A 4,448-nucleotide genomic window follows, 5' to 3' on the forward strand; every position below is an offset into this window, starting at 1 on the left:
ATATTACTGATGAATCCCCAAAAGGAAAGATTATGTTTGTAAACTGGCCTATTCTTCTGGGTGTGATCCCTTTGGTTGGTTTTAAGTTTATTTGATAAGAGATGAGGGCTTTGATAGGATCACATCAGTAGGGTATGGATCAAGGTTGATAAGTCCCGGATCCTGTGGCCCCAGGAAGAGAGATGAGCCCTTAGCGTGATAGTCTGCAACTGTGGGAAGCCGGGAAAGAAACAAGTCCTATGTCAGCCTGTAGCTGAGGGAGAGGGAGGCTGAACCCTTGCAGAGATCGCCCGCCATCTTGCTTCAACATGTGGCAACAGACTGGTGACAAAATAACCTTGAGGTGGACTCTTCCGCGCCTTGTAACTGTAAGCTTCTACCCCAAATAAATATCGTTTCTGGTTCTTTGCATCAGCACCCCTTAGGCTGACTAAAACAATCTTGTTGAATTAGGGTTGGGTCCTAATCCAATGACTAGTGTCCTTAGAAGAAAAGAAATCAGAGACCCAGTGAGACAAACAGGGCATATACAATGTGATGGGAGTTTGCAGTGATTGCGTGATGTCTCTACAAGCCCAGGAAAGTCAAGGTTTGCTGGGAACCACCAGAAACTAGAAGAGGCAAGGAATGATTCTCCACTGCAGACTTCAGAGGACTCTCACTTCCTGATTGTAAATCTTATTACTTAGTTACAGTGGTGAAAACAGCATGGTACTGGCATAAAGACAGACATATAGACCAATGAAACCAAATTGATGGTTCAGAAACAGACCCTTACATCTACGGTCAAGTGATTTTTTTGCATTAAAAAATTTTATTGAAATATATCACATAAACATAAACATACATAAACAATAAATGTAGTAGTAGTTGTGACCTTACAAAACAAACATATATAACATCATGCAGGGCTATCAGACCTCACCCTGCTAATAATACCTTGCATTGCTGTAAAACATTTTTAATTAATGATTAAAGAGCATCCTCAAAACAGAGAGTTTTGTAGGGGACTTCTGCACATGTGTATGATTGTTTTGTAAGTTCACAACTTCTGTAACATAAATAAATAAATAAATAAATATATAAAAGATTATTAAAAAAAAATAATGATAGGGTGGTTTGGGGAGAAAACACACCAAACATAAGATAAGGAGTATAGTTAGTAATAAGATTGTAATGATAGTCTTAATTTGTAAGCTGTTGGTGGTGTGCTGATGTATGAGAACCCTGTATGATGTTATGCATGTTTGCTTTGTAAGGTCACAACTTCTACTATACACTTATCGTTTATATATGTTCATATTTAAATGATATAATAGTCATAATAATAATAATAAGGTGGGTTAGTGGAAAATACACCAAATGTAAGATACTTTGGTTGGTAGTGATATTTTCAGGATGCTCTTTCTTCATTGGTTAAAAATGTTTCACAAGAATGCAGGGTATTGGTGGTGGGGCGAGGTGTAGGAACCCTGTATGATGTTATGCATGTTTGTTTTGTAAGTTCACAACTATTACTATACACTTAGTGTTGATGTATGAGTGATATACGTCAATAAATTTTAAAAAATGAAAAAAAATGACTCCATGGGAAGTGGGTGTAGCTCAGCGAGTGAGTCTCTGCTTGGCATATATGAGGTTCCCAGCTCAATATCCACTACCTCCGAAAAAAAAAAGACACCTGGCTCTTGGCCTTAGCGGGTGGGTAATTACGGTGTCATTCTGAGCAGGGGAAGTTGAACGGGATCTATTTTGGTGCAGTGGAAAGTTCAGTGTCCTGTTTTCAGATGTGTGAAGTTTAGATAGCCAAGTAGAGATGTTAAGCAATTAGATAGATCCAGAGAATAAGTATTGGGTGGAGAAATAAATTAGGGAAGCATGATTCTTGAGTAGCATGCCAAATTGCTATCAATTGGCTCTAATACAGTAACATACTGTGAGGTGCAGTGAAAAACTTCACACACAGGATTGGAGAAAATATTTGCAAATCAAATGACTGATAATGGACTTGTATCTATAATATATAAAGAACACTTACAGCTCAATAATAAAAAGATAACCCAATTAAAGAATGCACAAAGGATCTGAAGAGACATTTCTCCAAGGAAGATAAACAAATGGCCAGTAAGCACATGACAACAGGAGCACGTGAAAAGATAAGCATAAGAAAAGCATATTATTGGTCATCAGGGAATTGCAAATTGAAACCACTGAGATATGGCTTCACACCCACTTCTAGAGTCAAAAAGTCAGATAGTAAGCATCAGATGTGGAGAAATCAGAATCTTCACATACTCCCAATGGTAATAAAAAATGGTGCAGCTGGTTTGGAAAAGGTTCTGGTAACTCCTTAAATGATTAAACATAGAGTTACCATATGTGTTACCAAGGCTTCTCTAGAGAAATGGAACCAACAGGATAATGTATATGTTTATATATATGTATGTGTATATACTTATACACACATACTATATATGTGTATATACTTATACACACATACATATATAAACATATATATAATGTATATATAAGTATATACACATACATATATAGGTATATATGTGTGTGCTATCCATGATTGTAAATATTAAGAGATTTATTGTAGGAATTGGCTCACATGACTTCCAGGGAATTCGGTGAGTCTGAGTTCCATAGGGCAGGCTGCAAATTGGAAACTCGGTGAAAACAATGTTGAATTCCTCAGGAGAAGCTGGCTGGCTGAAGGAGAGATAGAAATTCTTTCTGACTGCTCTAGTCCTCAGTTCTCAGCTCAGTTCTCAACTGATTGGATGGAGAGAGTCCTCTCATTGCTGAAGGCAAGCTCTTGTTGATTGTAGTTGTCATCAGCTATAGATGCAAGGAACTGAATAATAATTTCAATCCACCTACAAAATACCGTCACAGTAACAATTAGGCCAGTACGTGTTTAACCAAACAACGGGCCACCATAACCCAGACAAGGTGACACACAAGTTAATCATCATGCCAATAAATTTGACATATTTGTTTGTTGAAGTTGTGGTGTGCAAATGTTGATTCTCATTCAGATGTGTAAAATACTGAAATAGGTCCAAGACTCATTTCTATTGAGAACTCCAGGTTGGCAACTGCTGATGGGAAATGACTTGCCTCGGGACTACATAAATTAGTGGCTGGATCAGGGCTGACTGGTTTCTCACCCAGGGCTCTTTCCAGCCTAACACTCTTATTCTGAGAGAGGATTTGATCGGAGTGAAGTGGCTTCAGCCCCTCCTTCGTTTACAAGCTCTTGTTTTGAGAAAGTTGATTTCTGCCCTCTAGTGGCGAGTTGAAGCATTGCAAACACACAGTGGAACGCACACTGAGCTCAGCACTGCAATGATGTTTGGGAAGGAAAAAAATTAACATTTATGATCATTCGCCACGTTCATCAAAACCACTTTACTGTTACTAGAACAGGACTCATAAATCTCAGTTCAATACATCATCTATCTATCCACTCATTGATATTAATTCGTGCCAGGCATTACGCTGAGTGTTAAGGGATAGAAAGAAGAAAAAGATTCCCACGCTCAAGCCTGCTCCAGGCTAGTGAAGAGACAGGTATACACAAAAGCAATTGCAATTCAGTGTCTTACTTGCTATGGTACGTGATTGTATGACCAGCCAGGGCACTAGAAGCTTCTCCTACCACTTTTACACTGGAGCATAGCCCAACAGCCAGGCACAGATCTCCTGCAATTTTTAAAGCTGCATTTTCTTGATTTGGCACTCGCCTGGCGACTGCAACCTTTTAACTGTTTTTTAGAGTTTTGAGGAAAATGGCTCTGCCAGTTTTGGCTAGCTGTTCAAAGATTAAGTGGGGGGACGGCGCCCTGGAGCGCCTTACACCGCCATCGTGGTCTTCGCCCTCAGCCTGCTCTTCCATTATTCCTCATACATCAGTCCTGAGCTGGAAGTAGTCTAGACCCTGGTGGACTTTGACTTTGATTACATCTTGTAAAGTTACTGTTACTTTGGGCTTTCTGCCACTCACAGCCAACCCTAATCCTATTGAGTATACATTGTAATAAATTCCTTTTTTGCTTAATTAGTATAGAGCAACTTTCTGTTGCTTGCAACCAAAGAACCCGAACTGATATGGAAATTGGTACTTGAGAGCTACCTGCAGGCAACAGACCCACAGGGAAATGTGGAGGATTGGAGATTGATTTATGGAGTGGAAGTGAATTAAAAAGCAGCGTCACTCCCATTAATATTCTAAGATGGGAAGTGAGGAGTTCATGGGGTTCACTGGCACAAGTGTCAGTTATATTTTTGTCCATGATCATCCCAAAGCGTCTAACTCACTGAGGGCTCTGGAAGGTTGAGCAGCTGCCTTTACAGAGTAATTAAGAAAGGGGAGGGAGGTTGAGCCTATGGGAATGAATGGGTGCTTCTAAAGATATTAAGTAACTAAAAAAAATGCA

The sequence above is a fragment of the Dasypus novemcinctus genome, chromosome 28 (assembly GCF_030445035.2).
Source record: "Dasypus novemcinctus isolate mDasNov1 chromosome 28, mDasNov1.1.hap2, whole genome shotgun sequence".
NCBI classification, from domain to species: domain Eukaryota; kingdom Metazoa; phylum Chordata; class Mammalia; order Cingulata; family Dasypodidae; genus Dasypus; species Dasypus novemcinctus.